Source organism: Empidonax traillii, unplaced genomic scaffold, assembly GCF_003031625.1.
Source record: "Empidonax traillii isolate 1590-97213 ecotype Southwest subspecies unplaced genomic scaffold, ASM303162v1 scaffold181:size1721324, whole genome shotgun sequence".
In the NCBI taxonomy this organism is placed as follows: Eukaryota; Metazoa; Chordata; class Aves; order Passeriformes; family Tyrannidae; genus Empidonax; species Empidonax traillii.
In genome coordinates this window covers 1,475,989-1,495,558 of record NW_020955374.1, presented here as the reverse complement: position 1 = coordinate 1,495,558, position 19,570 = coordinate 1,475,989, and the positions used below count along the sequence as shown (strand labels likewise).

The 19,570-nt window shown below is 37.9% G+C and overlaps 1 long non-coding RNA gene across 1 annotated transcript; it reads left to right on the top strand.

Moving 5' to 3' along the window:
- The first annotated feature begins 314 nt into the window (after window positions 1-314).
- LOC114058648 lies at window positions 315-3,222 on the top strand. Its single transcript, XR_003571512.1, has 3 exons — window positions 315-351; window positions 2,074-2,175; window positions 3,192-3,222. It is a non-coding gene; the product is annotated as an uncharacterized LOC114058648 (long non-coding RNA).
- The last annotated feature ends 16,348 nt before the right edge of the window (window positions 3,223-19,570 follow it).

Genomic DNA, 19,570 nt, shown 5'->3' with positions numbered 1-19,570 from the left:
TTCTGTGTAGTCGTGCTTGGACCATACTTGTCTCAGTTTTTTCCACGTGATCTCACTTCTCTTTCCCGACATGAACTTCCATTTTTTCCTCCATGACCCAAATAGTCTATTACAGTATCCTCATCTCCTTGGAATGTTACTGCCTACACAAGACAGAGAACAATGCCAAGCTGATTTTGAACATCTTGTGTTGATGGCCCAGTTGTGCACACTGGTCAGAGACAAGAGATAACCCTTGAGTTCATACTGCTTTTTAAAATTATTTTCTCATGCTGAGCTCTTTAAATCTCCCAATGCACAGTTCACAAAAGCTCGTATAACCTTTACGACTTGGAAAGTTCTAAACCCCTGGTAAGTCTAGCCAGTTGAAATCAGCCAATGATTTGAAAAAAAATAATTAGGAAATTGTTGGACAGACAAACAGCAGAATGGCCAGAGTACCGCGAATGTAAAGGGATTCTCTGTCCTTGCCTTTTAGCACAGTTTCACTCTGTATGCGAGATGGATGTAGGATATGGTTCTACAACACCTTAAACCAAGACAATACTGAAAAGAGTGATCCAATTGCTTACCATTTGTTCTTGCTATGATTTTGTGCCAGAATTTATGGTCTGGTGTTGAAAAAAGCTGATCTATCTGTAAAATAATTTTTAGTACTAAAGAAAACAAACAAACAAACAATACACAAAAAGGCATTGCCCCCCCCCCCCAAAAAAAAAAAAAAAGAAAAGTACACCTGTGATCTGCTAATTTCATGGCCTTATACGTTAAATCACACCTTTGTGCTCTTCAGAGTCAGAGATTGTCATTGTCCAGCAGGGAGTCACCAAGAGTGACTCCTTGCTGTGACAAGGGTTGTACCTCCCCTCCCAGACCTTTTTGAAGCTTTCACAGAAGTCAGATATCCTCAAGCATCATGACAGACATCTACATCTACATCTACATCTACATCTACATCTACATCTACATCTACATCTACATCTACATCTACATCTACATCTACATCTACATCTACATCTACATCTACATCTATTCTATTCTATTCTATTCTATTCTATTCTATTCTATTCTATTCTATTCTATTCCATAAATATAAATGTATGCATGTAGACATGCGCACATACACATATACATGTGTGGAACTCATGGGTAGGAATTAATAAGCAGTCTTTATGAGAGCTTTTTCTTATGAGGGGTGGAAAAAAAAAAGAAAAGAAAAAGAAAAACAAACTAGTCCTTTCTGACCTGACTCATCCTTAGTTGCAGTCAGCAGAAAAAAAACTCAAGGAATGCCAGCATCCCAGTTTGTAGTGCTATCTCAAAGGAAGCTTGACTGGAAGAAGAGGAAGTGAAATTTAGAGAGAAATGCAGAGTGGGGGTGGTGGAGGGGTAGAGGAGAAGGAAGGAAGAGGTTGCAGTTAAAAGACACAAATGAAGAGAGCCCTGAATCCAAACCTTTGCACCAGAAATGTTTTTGTGTATGCATGTTGCAGACTTTGGATGACAACAGCTTCTGAGTGCTCCTCATATTGCTGTAACTTATTCTTGAACCTTTATATATCCTTATTTATGAAAAAATAAACATTATCTTAAAATTTAATTTTTAACTGTTATTCAGGTAAACTGAATGCTTAAGAATAAATTTGCATAGATAAATTGTGTCTCTTGGCTTGACAAATGTATCATGATAAGTGGGAGTAGAAAAGCAGTTGTCATTAGTGATGTATAAAGAACAGTAGTTGTTTCCAATACTTGAGATAAAACATACAAAAGAAAGCAAGTCTCTTCTCTGGTTAGCTACTTTAAAGCTCTGTGACACAGTGCGTTACGCTCTGGCTGTGTCCTTCCACGGAGTGTGATGAGTGCACAGGATAGAAAATGTTCCACAATACTTCATGATGCACAATGCATCTCATACTGGGTGTGGATTACTCATAACTGAGCTGAGCAGCTGAGCTTTGTAAAATCTGACTGTAAATGCTGCTTAATTGTGTAAAGAGGTCTGGTATGTCTCTCTCTCTTTTTTTTTTTTTTTTTTTTTTTTTAAATAGGTTGCTGTTTTTTTCATTTAAGACTTCATGCTTCCTCTTCCCTATGGAAACATCTGTGTTGGTGTATTTCATGACTCAGGTTTTCTTCAGCAGCGAGGATCAAAATGAATAAAAACCAGAGAAGGTAATGGCATTCTTCCCTTAGCTGCCCATTTCATATTCTAATATGTTAAGAAATATTTAAAGATATTCTTAATGTTCTTTTCTTGTTTGAACTGGAAACAATATTTCCTTGTGCAAAAAGAATAAGCACTAATTGATTGTGTCATAAATAAACAGACTATCTCCAGACTCTTGCTATTTAACACCCCTCCAACACCCCTGCACCCAAATCTAACAAGCTACATAAAGTCTGGGGAATTTAATTGATCTTTTGAAGAATTTATACATAATTTTAAAACACCTGCATCTTTAAAAGGTGTTCAGAAGTTCTTGAAGCATTTGGAATAATGTTTTCAGAATGTTTTCAGAATGTGTAGTGCTTAGCAGGTGCCAACTGAAGCAAGTTCTACAGGTATTAGTCTGAACAGTGTTCACCTTGTTTGTGCATTAAAGTAACTCATTATAAGCCAATGTATGCGGACTGCATGCTGCTTAAATTGGACTTAAGGCCTAATGAATTGTACATATGCATAATATCCTAGAACTTTTTCCTTCTAATCTGTGCTCCAACCAATGACTTGCAGATGTTTTATGTGATCCTATCATATTTAGAAGCCAAAAGTAACTGCTTTGTGTTGATATAATTCCAAAGTCAGATGTTTCCTTTGCTTGTAACATTATTAAATCTAAAAAGGGGGAGGCCTGCTAAGAGAATTGCTAAAAGCTTTTTTATTGCAATTGCTAAATATATAGAAAGTACATTATATATGTGACTATGTATACATATGTAATTTCAGATAGTGGAAATACTAGCGTAAACCTGGGCAAAAACTACTAATTTTCAAAAACAAAATGAGTTCTTAATGTTCTCAGAAGCATAGCCTAGTTGAGGTTAGATGGGACATTTGACCAAACTCCCTATCAAGCAGGGCCACCTTTAGCTTGTTGCCCAGAACTATGTCCAGACAGCTTTTGAATATCTCCAAAGATAGTAACTCCACTACTTCTAACAATGTTTTTCATATCTTTCTTTTGCAGAATTAGTAAAATATAATTAACTGAAATTAAGAAAAAATGAGTGTCAAGAGCCATGCGCATTAATCTTGCTCAACGTCCTCTTTGCGTACTCTCTGCAAGTCCATTCATCTTTCTGTGTTCTTTCTGTTATTTTTTGAGGATTTTGTTTATTTAGATTGCAAACTATTTGGGCTCCGCCTCCCATGCACAGTGGGCTTTATGACCTCAGTTCTTTAGCATAGTTGTGCAATACTAATGGACAGCTTTGTCCCTGTAACTGACACCTTGATGGGAATATTAAGCTGAAGGGCCAAGACCTAACATAGAGTTCACCTGATAGCAGGTAAGCTTCTTCTTAGGAGCCTCCTGGAAACCACTGAATCTGTTGTACAAATATAAGAGGACTTAAAAAAACAAACCAAAAAACCAAACCAAAATGATTCAAGGATCACTGCCTATTGGCAATTTTTCTTGCCGAGTATGGATCCAAAGACAACCTGACGGGCTGAGCCTTAGCTCCCACTAAGCTGATCACATCTGTATTACCTATTTAGGCTGATGTTTTGCCTGGGTTCATTGTGATATTTCTCTCATGCTGAGAAAAAATTATGATTTTTTTTGTGGGGTGATTACTTTAATTCATAATATGCAAAAATGTGAGGTTGTATTGGCAGCCAAGATAAGGGTCAGATGAAACTAAGGGTACACAAGGGGGGCTATGTCAGGCTCTACACCCTGTTGTGGTAGTGCTGGAGGAGGTATTGTGTAGGAAAGAAATCTGGTGAAATCTCACATATGATGCCTTCTAGGAGCAGTTCTTGCTGCGATTATTCTTGCAAAGAAGGCACCCTTTTCCTGGCTCTAATTGGACAGAAGTGCTCAAAGGATGCTTAAATGCCTCACTGCTCTAAGCACATATGCTTTAAACATATAAACAGTGCAAAACCAGGGAGCCCCAGTTACTTTTGTCTGTTAGCATGAGTGCCTATCTCCCTGTCTTTTATCCTTTTACTAGAGTCCCTGAATTATCTGGTTACACCACCATCCTGACATTCACCTTTTTGGTGCAGAAAGACTGTACGCTTTGCTGTGTTATGGTTTAGCTTTCACATGTTCACTTATTGTGTTGCCTCCAAATATTGTTGAACATGGCAGTGTTCATTCTACCAGGACTGCTTCTAGTAACACAAAAAAAATTCAACTTGGTACAGTATTAATCTTGCAGAATTTTTTAATATTTACTAAAGCTGTACTTTACTAAGCAGAAGAATGATACACTCCTGTGTGCCAGTTTCTCAGAAGATATTTTTGAGGATCGTTATAACTATAAGGAGGAATTTAGAATTTCATATCATGTTTTTCTTTAAAAAAATACACTTATTATTAACAAGAAAGTAGCATACCTGTTTTGCTGGCACAAAGCTACCAACATGTGAATGTCCCGACCATAAGAATTTGAATCTTAAAACTTCTAGGATGTCCAGAAATACATTAAAAAGGTGTATGTACATGGATTTGCTTAGGCCACACAACATCTTCCCATAATCTGAGGGTTAAGTTACTTAAGAGAAATTTATAATGAAGTGTTAAAACATTTCTCTATGCCTCAGCTTCCCTTCCTGGAAAATGAAAAATGGGACATTTCATTTCTTTCAATGTAATTTGAGATCTACAGATTAGAAAAGGTAGCTAAGGAATTGCTGTTCCCAGGGAGTTCAGGGGGAGTCCAACCTCTATCACAGAATATTACAATAAAGCAACTTACTCAGCATATCACTCTATTTGCGGTTCTGATTGGGCCTTGATTTTTTGGTGTCTGTTATGCTTTTCAGGGCCCTCACCAGCACAGTGTGACATCTATTGCAAGCTGTGGTAAAAGGTTTGGGGGTTACTCTGCATTAAGGGCTGTTTTATGTTCTGAGCTGGGTTTTCACCAGTCTAATAAAGCTTTCAGTGGACTTTTATTGTCATTCGTAGCTTTATTAGTCTTTTATCTGACTGTTGCTTTGGCCTTTCTCTTGATTGACTGTGCCTATAGCAGGAATGCTATGTCAGCTGAAATACTCTTCACTCTTTAATTGTAATGCTGCCTTTCAGGGAATAGAATTTCCAGAGAACAAGTCAGCTGCTGTTTTAGCTGAACTTAATGCTTTGCTATAAACAGCTCCATGCCAGAATCACCTCAGTTTATGTAGGATATTCTTGTGTCAGAATGCTGCTCTTTTTTTAGTTAATACAGATATTTATTAAAACTGTCTTACAGTGATTTGCTTCTCAGAAGCTTTGGATTCTAATGGCCTATGTCTTTGTGGAAGCATTTTTATACATTTAGATAAGTAACATGAAGTTTGCAGGTGTCTAGAGTCAGAAATGTGGGTCTGTTTGTTCTGCCACACTGCACACATTTTTCCTCACTTTAGGTGGGCTCCTAAACACCAGCATTACTGCCCTATCATCTAGGCAGAATGGCTGCTACCTTGCGTGTATCTAGGACAGAGAGCTATTTGAGCAGTGTCAGAGCTAATAAGTTAGCAGTTAATTGCAGTTAATGTATTTGGTGTTGGTTTACTAATCTTAAAATTATTTAAGCTTTATGTTAATATTTATTGTTGAAATCTGTGTTAATCTTTACTCTGAGGGCTAAGGGGAGGTGCTTCATTCCACTTGGTAGAACCAGCTGTTAAAACTGTTACTTTTAATTGATATTTATTTCTCCAGCACCTCTTCTCCCAGAGAACTACTCTACTGAGACCTCTACCAGGACTCCCTCCATCAGCAATTCTTGTTCTCCCTCCCACCTCATACTGCTGTTAGGCTCCAGGTCCCATGTCAATTTGGGAAAGCACAGCTCCTACTGCTCTTCTGCTCATGGTACAAAACTGGATAAAGGGGCTGCTCTGTTTCCTGTCCTTTCCACCAGACCAAGTTCACAATTCAAGTGGGAAGGTCAATGGGCTCCAAAGCTGGGCTCCCTTGTAGATGCTTCTTCCAGGCTTCCACACTGAGACTCATGATTACCTCTCTTGTCTTGGAAGAAATACATCTTGGCACTGGTGGTTTGAAATGACGAAAAATACAAGATAATTGTGATTATATAGGTACAGGTTGTATCATTTGGATGGAGGTACTTTGTGACCTTTGTTAGTATATTTTTATGAGATTCCTGAGTAGATTCAGTTAATGAAATCAATTTTATTATTTCAGCTGTTCTTTGCAGAAATACAGAGAAAAACTGTATTGGATATTTTAGGAACAGTTCTTGTCTTACATGACCTAACTCTCCCTGATTTACACTGCAGTGTGAGTGATGAAAGACCCTGAAGCAGGATGTTCCTTTGGTAACATGGTGGAAATGATGATTGTACCATAATCTCAGGGATATCATTAAAAGAGGCATGTAGTCCTTAATTCTGAGCTTCATGCCTGCATTGTTGCTGTGAGAGCTAAATACTATGGTCTCGTATTTATATACCAAATACGTTGATGAGGAGGGGTAGCCATTGGGAAATAACAGTCAGGGAAGGATTTGAAATACCTCCCTGAGAAGATTTGCTTTTGCCAAATGTGTATTCAGGTACATATAGTATATCTGAGTGCAAATGGTTCATTTGCATGTGTATGCTTATATTCAAGTATATACACATTCAAGTGTATGTTCATGTAGCTTATATCTGCATTTACTGTCTTCTTTTTTATGGCATTTAATACCTTTTTCTGCAAAAAATTGTCTGGTTATGTTTTGAATTAGTGTAGATTTTGAGTGCTCTTTGCCACCAATAACTAGGGCCAACTGGATGGCTTTCACCCTTGAATCTGACTCATGGGTGGTGCTAAATGCTTATGAGTGAAAAACTACTTCCTTTGTATTTATTTTTACATATTGTTCTTTTTTTTTTAATCTTTTATTTTGAACTCATCACTTGGCACTGTCATTTGATCTCCCTCAGTTCTTTCATTGAAATGACACATTAAATAAAATGCATTTGCATGGCAAGAGCAGGCACAAAGCAGCCCTCAAGGGGCTATCAAGACAAGTTCACAAAGCATGTGGAAGTGGCACTTGGGGATATGGTTTAAGTGGAAAACATAATGGTACTGTGTTAATTGTTGGACACAACGATCCTGGAGGTTTTTTTCCAGCCTGAACTATTCTGTGATTCCATGGTTCTGTGATATACCATGACCACGCGTATTACATGCCAGTTGAAGCTGAGGTTGGTGTTCTTGGAAGGTGTCACCTACTGAGGTTGTGGGCAGCCTCAGCTCATGCCCTGCTCAGCTGGCTACCAGGAGCAAGACAGGTATCACACCTCTGGGCATCTCGTGCTGCTCAGTGCTCTCAGACTTAGGAAGTGGGGCAGATATGCAGCCTGTGAGACTGTGAGGAACGGACTTTACCTGCGAGTTGGGAGGCTGCAGAGGGAATTGTCTTTTAGCTGAGCAGTTTTCCAGACCTTCTTTCCTTTTTTTTTCCACTGAGCTTGTGCAATCCTTGCTTTAAAGCCCTTAAAGCAGCAAAGTACTCTGGAAATGCCAGAGCAGGATGATATGCAGTGTTATTTGCAGATAGCATGAGAGAAGACAATGAGATCTCCATATGCTTTGTTCACAATAGTTTAATAATTTCTTTATGTTTAAATTGCAATCACTCAGAAAAATTCAGACCCAGGCACATTTGGTGCTATTATTAACACATCTGGATTTGGCCCAGCCAGTCAACACACGTGTCAGTACGATGAGATTATATGGGCAGAAGCCTGAAGCAAGGCATGATACTGTGAACAATTCATCAGTTTCCTACCAGTTGTTTTAGACAATATCAGTTGTGAGATTCTGCACAACCCTAAGCTCATTTTTGTAATATTTACATTTTCAGTTTGTCCCCAACACTGGTGCACTAGAGCAGGGGTTACTGGATACCAAAATTATTGTGGTTTTTTTTGTTGTTGTTGTTTGTTTGTTTGTTTGTTTTCATTCTGGCAGTTAATAGGCAATGCTTTCCCACAAAAAATCAAGAGCATTTTAGCAAAGAGGTGGCCTAAAATAAATGCTGTGCTAAAACACACACACACAGAGACAGAGAGAGAGATGCTAAACAAATTTTTCTTTTAAAGGTGATTCTTTCTTTCCTTGGGGAATAAGACATCTCTAACAGGTGGAAGGTTATTAAAATCATAAGAAACATGAGCAGGGTACAAATTTGTCCTGTAATATTGTGTAGGATAATCAGAAAAATAGAACAGGTCAAATTCTTACGTTGTTTGACCTCAGGAATTAAGGCAAGTCCAAATACAAGTAGCGCTAAGATTTCAATATTTAGCTCTGTTTGTTATAGGTCAGTTTTTCATTTAGCTCAAACTATACTTTACTCAAAATTTGTGTGATTAATGCATTGATTTAGCTTCCCAATGTGCATTGCTGCTAGGCAGATTCAGATATTATTTATTTTTATTAGTTTATAATATGTCAATTTTTCTTGCTTATCTGTCAGCTCCCACAAAAATACATAAATCAAAAATATAGCAATGCGGACACTAACAAGGCATAATTATTGTAGGGTCTGTCCCCTTTTAAAGAAAAATACAATTACCTACCAATATGTTGCTGGGATTAGGTCAGAATTTGCATAATACTGACTCATATTTTCTTAACAATTTTAACATCAGACAATAGGTTTTGCGAATCTATATGCCTTTCCTGTTTTTCAGTTTTATTTTTCAAGCTAAAATAATAAGAAGCTCAGTCAAAACAAGATAATTATTGCAGTCTATCCCCACAGAAAACTTTAATTACTCCATGGCATGTTTCTAGGATTAGGTCAGATTTTTATAAGGCTGATTTTTTTTAAAATAACAATAGGCAATTAAATCTGCCAAACTATAATTTATTACAGTTAAATTTATTCATTTTTCCACTGATAAATATTTAATAGAAAATAACTCAATCACTGCAGGAGATTAAAGAAGATTTTTACCTCAATATAATCTTAGAAAAACAGCAGACACTTTTCTGTTCTTGGCTGTAATACCAAATAGCATCAAGTTAAATGACGAGATGAAAATGGTTGAAAATTTTTAACTTCAGTGAAATAATAGCTGCTAATATATAGGATTATAAACCCCCCAGTAGCAGACTATGTAACAAATAGATCCCTCCTGAAATACTGAAAACTATGGTTGGGATCTAGGGTTAAATAACCGTGATATATTTATAGAGGGCAAGGGATCACCATAAAATAAAGCAGCAAATAGTAAAGAAGTCAATGTAAAAGAGAGGCCGGGGATTTAAGGTATAGAGATCATAAATTTTCATCGATATAAACAGTCCATGTACCTCAGGACCTGAGTTTTAGCTATAATTTCAGGTCTGACCTATAGGCTTTTGGTGTTCACAGTGCATGCACGATCAAGATGCCATCTGAGGAGGTGAAAAAAAATGTTTCAGATCTGTGTGATTTACTCATTTAATCATCCCCAAATCCACCCCAAACACAACAATACTGTGTCGAATATCAGTACTTGAGAAGATTTTATTGTCCCACTAAATTACATTTAATTCTTACTATAACCTCTCATATAAACAAGTATAGTGAATGATTTCCTCCCCAGTGTGTTCTTCGGGAGGCAGGAAAAGATTGTTATATGGAATGCATAGATCTGGAAAAGGTCACCTTTTCTCCATCCCTCAGATCTCCAGAATGTGCACAGATACTTTCAGTTGCAATGGATAGTTTTCTTTTTCTTCTTTAAGGTGATACTTTTTGCTTTAAAATAATAATTACGAAACCACCACAAAGAACCATTTGAGGCTTTTAGCTTTTTACTAATTGCCCTGAAAGAGAATTCTAAATGATTTCCAAATGACTTAAATGATTTGGCTAAAGAGCATCTTATTACAAATGGTCTGAATTGGAAACATTGTGTCAGCACTAAATGAGGCTCTTCCCCCCTTCCTCCCCTCCCCCCCCCCCCCCCCCCCCCCCCCCCCCCGCTTTTCTCTAATGGGCAGATCAGAACGTTTAAAGCACCCTCCCTGCAATGACTTTTAAATGGGCTTTGGATCAAGCCTTTATTTAGGCAATGTTTTCTTTTTAATGGAATATACAACACTGTCCTATTTGCCATAACTGCACTCCTTGCAGTATTCTGTATCCTTCAAATCTGAAATACTCCAAACAAGGTGGGCAAACTTAACACCCGTTTGCAATAAATACCTGTCCCTCTTCCAGCAGATGACTTCAAACCTGTCAGTAGCCCTGCTTTGGTACTGACGATAGCTTTCTGAAGAATTTCTGGCTCGGGGTCTGGTCCAGTAACCTTTAAGTAAGACAGAAATCCTTACACGCATGAATAATCACATTACTTTCATCAAAACCAGTTGCATAAATTACACAACTTGAGTAACAGCCTGCAAGGCGCAACCCAGTGCCAACCTACCATTTACTGTCCCAAAGTTCATTGCTTGTGTTACGCCAACATTTTTGAATTTCTGGGATGCTATTGAAGAGACCTCTTTCCCGTGTCCGTCTTAACTACATAAACAAATGACTTGTAAAGCAAGACTGTCTGATGCAAGTGCTGTTTTTCAAATACTAACATATCAGCAAAAGATGCCAAACAGCTTTGTGGCTGAACGGCAGAGCTTTTATTGAGAGCCACTAGGTTGCACTGTTGTATAGAGAACCAGCTTTCCCCTCCGTGCTTCATACGGGCAACCTCATGCTGTGCAGAAGCTTGTAAATACTGTTTTACAGTTTTCACTAACAACAGAAGTATATAAGATCAAGAGAGGTAGACTGGCACTTGGAAATCTTTGCTTTCTCCTCAAAGGCAGGTCCAGGTCCTGGATCCAGTTAGGAGTTTTTGTTCTGTGTAAGGTGCCCTAAAGATAACCACACCATGGAATTGGATTTTTTTTTTTTTTCCCCTGAAGGGAGGAGAAGCTGCTGGGGAACAGGTTTGGAAGGGGGAACCCAGCAGTTATTCTTGAAGAATTCTTGACTTGATATACATGTTCCTAGAGATCAGTCTAAAGCTGCAATGGGCCTTCCTATATATGCATAAACCCTGAACACGTGCTTCCCCTTTCCTCCCTGGTTTGGCACTGTTCGGTGGCCCAGACAATATAAAAGCACACATCAATTACTTCCCTGTGTACATTACACACTGTGGGCAATCACAAACATTATATGCTGTTCACGTGTGAATAATTAATTACAGTTATATTATTTAGTCATTCTTTCCACTACTATTGTCCAAAGTAAATTTTTCCTTTAAGAGTAATATGGCTTTAATTTAGGAAGCAGGGTTTCTTTAACCTATTTGACATTATGCAAACCATCTTAAAGGAGGTTTAATGCTATTTCCACTCTGTCTGCTAACATAGCTCCCCGCCCAAATGTGAGCTGTGTTTTATCAAGCAAATTACTTACAGAATATTTTGCTCAAAAAGACATTGGGTTCATTCCTTTGCCCATATTTACTCAACTCTGGTGTAAATCTTTTTGTATTTTTCTCTGTGGATTAGCACCTCTCTCATCCTCCCACTACCCCTCTCTTTAGGGCGGTAAGCTGAGACAACAATAATGAGGAGCAGAGCTGGTGACTCTCTCCATTTTAAAGCTTTGGGAGGGAATAGGTCATCCCAGAGGACCTGAGTCTGTGCTGGGTTAGTTTAGTTGGCCTAAGTCACACATTTGGGAACTATCTGCTTCAGGTTTCGAATATTTCAGCAACAATGTTTCTGGCTGCCAATTAAATTCCTTACTGCTTCAACACCAGAGAAGACAAGCAAGTTCCTCTTAAAAGAGCACCTAGATGAAAACATACTTCACTGATTACAAGAACATGTGTTACATATAATTAACCCATTACTGGGCCCTGAAAAGGAGAAAGCTGATCTGAGGAGAAAAAGGACAAAAAAAAAAAAAAAGTATAGAAACCTAATAGGCTGAAACAGAATTTTATCTACTGGCCTTTTTAACTTGAGGCTGAGAGGCTTTTTGCTACTGATCAGCTATAGTTGCCTCTCACATTTTTTCTCAAATGAGGTTGGTGATTCTACTTCATTTCACATAACATTAATATAAAAATAATATTTTTCCATAGGATCACAGGCACACAAGGTCCTTTACTACAGAAAATAATTGAGGTGAACAGACACTGCGAATACTCTGCAGCGCGTTTGCCTTCATATTTAATTACACTTGTTTTCAAACACATACATACAGTTTCATGAGTATTTTACAGTCAAACTGGTTTGTCTGTGTATTTGTGGAAAGTGAATCTGCAGTTATATTGGCAAGTATTCTTGCATGAAAATTCAAATGTGCAAGTGTTTATCTTAAACTGGATGCTCATCCATCCAGGCAACCAAAAGACTCCTATAATCTCTCTGGCCAAATGTAACTGAGCACTGGGGACAGCCTGGTGAGTACTTGCAGAAAGTGATTTGTGCTCAGCCCTGGAACTTGCCCATTTCTCCTAGGGGGAGGAAAAAAAAAAAAAAAAAAAAAAAAGCAGCTTGATTTGGCATAGCACATAGTGTAATATGTCCAGTATGAATTGTGGGATGTGTTGTAATAAAACTACATATAAGGGAAGGTGTCAGCTTGCCCAGAACTTTTTCTCTATTAGCGTGAACAAAATAAGAGGACATAGCAGGGTGGGAGATTTTAGTTCTTAGGATAAAAGGAATCTTCTTCAAATTGTGTTTATTTCAGTAGGAGCTGCACATGAGTGCAAGTATCTATTGTACCTACCTATTTTACAGATTTCTTCCTAAGAACAAGATCTTTGTTAGAAATAGCTGAAGGAATGCACCTTTTTCCTGTCACTTTCACACTGGTCTTTGTAGAGTCGGGCATTTTATACTTTGTTTGAGAAATCATTGCCCATAAAATAAACGGTAGCCTTTTCTTTTCCTGTTCCTGTTTCTGAATGTACAATAAATAATTTTTTTTCTTCCTCCTAGTAAATTTCTTCCTTAAACAGGGAAATCTTACAGCAGACTGTATTTTAATGGTCACACAACTTTTATAGGTGAATACATTGATCTAATACAAATACAGAAACAGAAAGAGCACATGTGTTCACAGCCATGTTTATTCAGGGATGAGGCAGATGTCATACCAAAGTCTTTGTCTGTATATACTGTACTGCAGGAGCCTCTGTGAAGGACAGATCTGAGGTGATGAATATTCCTTGCCTTACTCAAATGCAACTTCTGAAAATAAGTTTGTTTGCTTAGTTAATACATACATATATGCATATAATGAAAGGTTGCATTTATAGCATGTATGTCTGTAGCATGCTGCTAGCTGGTATCCTGACTGTAAACACTACCTAGGCTGCAGTCTCTGCACATTATCTCTTGTGCTATTTGGGATGTGTTCAACTGTTGTTGAGAGTTTAAAACTGCATATACCTGATGGGAATGAGTGAGATTCAAGCTCTGCCCAAAAGGCAGTATGGATGCGACTGGTTCAAGGCCCTGGCCTCTAAGAGCCCAGACATAAAACTTTCAAATGAGTGTGAGCTTATTCAGTGATTCTCTGTTTAAACAACCCACATAAGACAGGGTAAAGACATACACAAATGCATATTGTTCATTTTCTGTTTTTTAAAAAAAATTTGAAGAGGACTAGCTCAGCCCATAATGATCTAGAATTTGTGCTAATTAGGCTTTGAAAGCTAAGAGATATTAGTAATGTATGGGAAACACATCTCAGAATGGTTACTCATGGTTATGAGTTTGGACTACACCTCCTGTGTTTAATGCTGAGCATTTTTTATTTCAAAAGCTAGAATACATTTACAAGAATTGGATGCAGAATATATATAACTAATTTTAGTGTAATGAATGGAACAGATCATGTTCATACTCTCCTATTTTTTCAGTCATTTTGATATAGATAAGAAGGTAGTTATATTTATTATAATAATTCTTGATCTCTTTTGCTTTCATTCTCCTTTAGTTGAATTCAACTGATTGACTCTTAGGGAATTAGCCCAGAGAACCCTCTTTTTTCTTACTGAACTAGTGAGCAAACTTGAGCTGTAACTCTCTCACATGTTTATCATTAGCAGAGCATGTTTCCATCTAATTTTTTAGAGCAAGTTTGTATAAAAGGTGACTGCATTTTCATATTAGAATTCAAGAGGGCATATGTGTATGTATACAGTTCTATATATATTATGCATACAAAGTTATTGTTCAAAAGTCTTCTATCATCTATTCCCTCGTAACACCTCTATACTTGAAACATGGTGCTGTAATGTGCCTGTACCAATCAGAAAACTGAGCGATCATAACCTCTTGCTTACATCTAAGCAAAAAATATTTCAACTGTCGTATCAACAGAGTAAATCCCATTTTATTGAGTATACTTGGAATACAAAAATGATAAATGCTAACAATTAGATGTGAGTCATGTGTGTTTTGCAGGGCTTTAGAGTCTGAGCGTACAGGATACTGCAAGCCTGACCTTCCAGAGTCATCCATGGTATATAGGAAAGAGCTATGTAAGTAGGTTATGGAAATGTGTGATTAACCCTCGCAAAGGTGGCCAGCTTGTTGGGTTTCTCATTAATAACTGGTAAGTCTGACTCACTTAAATATTTATTCCCTCTCCATACAATAAGGACCTAGAAAAACATTTTTTCTCAGAAAGTCTATACACAGATTTTTTTTTTTTTTCAAGATCATGTTAATTCAACAGCAGGCAAACATTATCACTGGAAAACAGGCTTTCCTCCAAAAACCAGAATTGCGTTTCCAGGTCTAAACAACTTGACCTAATCAAGGCACTCCTCAGACAAGCTGTATACCAATGACTAGTTATCCTTCTTTGTTACAAAATGGACAGACACCAAGGCCTTTATATGTAGGTAGGAATACAGGGGACTCTGCCATTTTTTTCTACTCATCCCACATGTCACTATCTTGTTCCGCCTGTGACCATCATCAGAACAGAGAAAATATCTAAATGCTGGGCTTAAAATAACCTCTAGACACAGGTAATAGTCTGTTATTAGCAAGAAGTACATTTGATGAAACTTGGGGGAAAAATATTGAGAAATTTGTCTGCCTCACAGGAGGGAACTTTGGATGCTATCCCTGGATCCTGCTAAGCTTCCTTTAGTTCTGTGTTATCCACAGGCTCATTCTGGGAAAATTTAATAATGCAAATCTTTATGTTTCAGTAATTCATTGCTAGATAACAGAAGGATCCTTCAGTCGTACTCCTGACTGCAAAGCTGTTTCAGCATACTGTGTCATATTAACGACAGAACAGGGGAGCTAGCTATTAAAACCGAGGGGGTAGAAAATCCCTTTATGTACTGGACTGTTAAGATTTTGATAATTAAACAAAACAAATACCTCAGTTCCTTGCATTTGGCCAAAGTGGGGAAAGCCATATAAACTCCTTCCTTTTCCCTAAACTCTGCTTTTGTGAACACTCACTTCTGTGAACAATGTGAGGCCCCGTACATAATTTACAAAGCAGAAGCAGAAGCACACTGCTACGATACAAATTCTCAGTTTTGCTACTGTCTACAAATTCTTTTGCTTTATGTGTCATTTTCCATGCTTGATCCATAGAAGAAATAGGAGTCAGTGTCTGTTCTGATCTGAAAAGCCTGGCTCAAGTCATAAGGATGCATGACTTCAACTCATTCTGCATCACAGCCCAGATGGCAGATGTTCTGTAAAAATGCACAACTTTTAAGTCCCACATTTTTAAAAAATGTGAAACTTTAAAGACTGTCTTTAATTTCACCCTTCGGGGCCTGCCAGGCAAGCAGCTGTTGAGACACTTATGCTGCTGCCACCAGGCTGGGATGGGGAAACACAGTGTGCAGGCACTGGTTGCAAGTCTGCATGTTGCTTGTTGTTCTCTGAGCACGTCAGCAAAAAACTTGGATTATCGCAATTTCAGGCCATTTGCGTGTATTGTGGGACTATAGAGAAAAAATTTACGCAAGCAGGAATCCAACTCTCTTTTGAAATACATCCAATCTCGATCTGCAAAATCTTGCCAGTCCAGAGGGTAAGGTTTTTCTATCCCCCTGTATTTTTATAGACAGCTCCCCAAAATCTGAAGATGTTTGCTGTCTTATGGGGATTAAGATACATGGCTAGCGGAATCAGGTTGAGGAGGTGATGGATGCAAAAAGGTGGTATTTCTTGTTAAGCAGTGGGTAGGGCAGAGAGAAGAAGCTTGATGTAGACTCCAATTTGACTTCCTAGTGAAAAACACCTTTTTCATTAATAGTTACACGTGAGCTAACTGTATCTCCCTTTCTAGATGTCCCTTCATGCTAACATTCTCTACCAATGAATATAAATGACTAATCAGTTTCCCCTAACCACCTCAACATATCTTATCTTGAAATTGAAATGCCTAGAGCCAAATTTATTTCAATGCTGACCCCTAACTATTCCCACACACCTTATTTTGAAGCCTAATATGCCTTTTTTTTTTTTATAGGCTTTATTTTCTATCATATACTTTTCTGTACCTCAAACAATGCAAAATGCCCTTTTGCATCTGCAATTCTCTGCACTTCGTTTGTGTCTCTTGAGGCCCGCAGAAGATAAAGGATTTGACCAAGATTCCGCAGGATATTAGGGAAAAAAATCAAGCTTTCCCACATCCAAAACTAGTCTCTAGCATTCTTCCGTTTGGAAGCTGGCCTAGTGCAACATTTTATGTGAAAAGTTGTAATGTTTGCTGTTCAGAGGGAAGCTCAAAAACCCCTGAAGCCTGTGCTCATATGTACGGTGTTGGGCTATTGTGTGTGTGTCTGTGTGTGTGTGTGTGCGCGTCTATCCCCAGGGAATGGGGAGGAGAGGTTATTAATTAGGCATAATAAGGTATTCATGCTGGAACAGACACCTTTCCAGAAGGAGCAGTATAAGGAGGAGCTGATGAAGAGTTTGGGTGAAAGGACTTTGTATGAATGTAAACACGACTACAAGGTATATGATGACTGGAAAGGATGGAAATACCCTGTGGAGTCTTACAAATACTGTTTTAAGAATGTGTAGTGTTAATGGAGGTGTTGTGATCGACACTAAAGTCATGGTAGGGTGCAAGGTATTTGTTTTTCTTACAAAAGGGAAACGCACTAGAAATTAGGTTAAAAAAATCATATTTCCTTGACAGGATCTGCTTTTCATGAAGCTGTGTTGACTTTGATTGTCCTACCATCCATTAATTCTTTAATGGCTTCATTTTCTATCAGCGTGACTTTGAAAAATACTAGTAGTACAGTAACCTTATCATGTCTGCTGCCTAAAAAACTTTCTTTTCCCTTTCTCTGGAAATGACTGTAAGCACTAAAAAAGTTCTTTTGCTTTCCTAAAGAAAAATATATAGGGAAGTTTGTGGATATTTTTTTTTTTGGTCTATATTCACCTTGGGGGAGGGGGGGGAGGCAGGCTTCCAGTGCCCTGTTAGTTATCCAAAACCTTTTCTTTAGCAAGGTGAGATTTCCAGCCTGAAGAGATTTGAGGCTGCACTTTCAGTTCCTAAGGGAGTAGGTGTATATGCTTGATAAAAGCCCTTATGTGAGAACTGCAGTTTTGGACAAAAGTCCCCTGAGGGAAATGTTTCCTCCAGTTCATGTGCCCCTACTTAGTGTTAGAAGTTTTTGAGTAAAGATCAATAACCTGGAACAAAACATGAGGAGTTTAGCTTTATATCAGGTTTTGTTCTATGTACTGAAAATCAAGAATCTGACTGTAGAGCACGGAATACATCAGATAAATATGGATTTTATTGTAGCTCACTATTATTTGAAAGAACCTATATCAAACCCCTGCCTTTCTTGGTTTGTCCAGTCTAATTTGGATCAGTAATCAGAGTCTGAATTACTGTTAGTGCTGCTGTTTGGGTTCTTTGTCTTCATTCATTCCTAACACTTCCAGTGTGTAGCTAAATAGAACCCTCATATGCTGAAAGCATTTGGAAAAGCTCATACATCATTCATCCAGAGAGGAGAAATGAAGTAAGAAGGAAAGGAGCAGAGTGTCTTTGTTTCTTCACAAGGACTGAACACAGTACTGAAAGACTGATAATAACATTACCATTTAGAAGAGATATTACTAGAAATGCAAATTTAGACTAGGAAATGCTGAATATCTTTCATTTTAAAAAGTCATTTTTTTACCAGATTTACTTACAAATTCATTAGAAATTTAATCCCATTAATGGCACTACTGGTTCTTATGGATGGCAATGACAAAATGCAAAAGAAGAGCTTCGGACCCCTTTTTAAGGAATACAGCCATCTTTTCACCCATATACTCAGTGCTTTCATTCAGAAAAGCGGCATTTATATCATCATATGGCAGAGCCTTGACAACAGTAACATCTCAATTGCCAGAATATGCTTACAATGGGTGGCTCTAGCTCTGAACACTCAATTAAGTGTATTTTTTTTTTACAGGGTCCCTGTGGTACATTAAGTTTTACTGATATCTAATAGCTTCAGCATCTCTAAGGAAACTAGCCTTGATTTTATTAACCTAAAAGATTGAAGAACAAAAGGCATGTGTTGCTGACAGGTTAAAAATCCTTAACAAAGTTGTCTTAATTGCTTTCTTATTTCCCTTAGTATATGCTGTGGCAACCTCCACTGCTCATTCAAAAGGACTCAATTTTGGACTCAGTAGTTTTCTGCAAGGGATGTGTTGTTAGGTTTCATAGTTGTTTGGGGTTTCTGCTTTTTTTTTTGTTTGTTTTGGTTTGATTGGTATTTTTTTTTCAAGAAAGACTTGAACAAAGTTGTCAAGTGTGTTAGAGGTTAGAACCTTTCCCTGTGTATTCTAAAATCACCTGTTTGTCTGCCTCACTCCATCTCTCTGTCAGAGTGACTATTAAAGCTAAAGTAGTGTGTAGTGATACATACATGATAACCAACAACTTTGGCCTAAGAGCTTATCTGTTAACAGTGTCAAATGCTATCTGATAATCAATATAGCTGCTCTTGTGCTATGTGTCCGTGTTTCTGGAGGCGTGACTGTTTGCAGATGCATGTTCTGCTTTCTATCCTTCTGCCTCTTGGTGGTTGTCAGCCTCCATATCTGTGTCTTTCAGCAGGTTTCATTAAAACCTCTCTCTAACAGTCAGAAGAAACCTGCAGCTGTGGAGGATCACCAAGCCTTAGTGAGCTGTGTAAACTTTGCAAATCTATTTAAAGCTAAGAGTCTCACAAAAGAACTTCCGAACTTCTGCTCTATATTCTATGGAACTGTGAATGAAAGAGATTTCTTTAAATGAATATTTGGCTGTTCTCAATTCTAGTAACTACCTTATAGTGGTCCTGCTTTTTTATCCTTATCATGCACCTCTGTTTTGTAGCACACAGACTAGGAGTCCTTTGTTCTTCAGA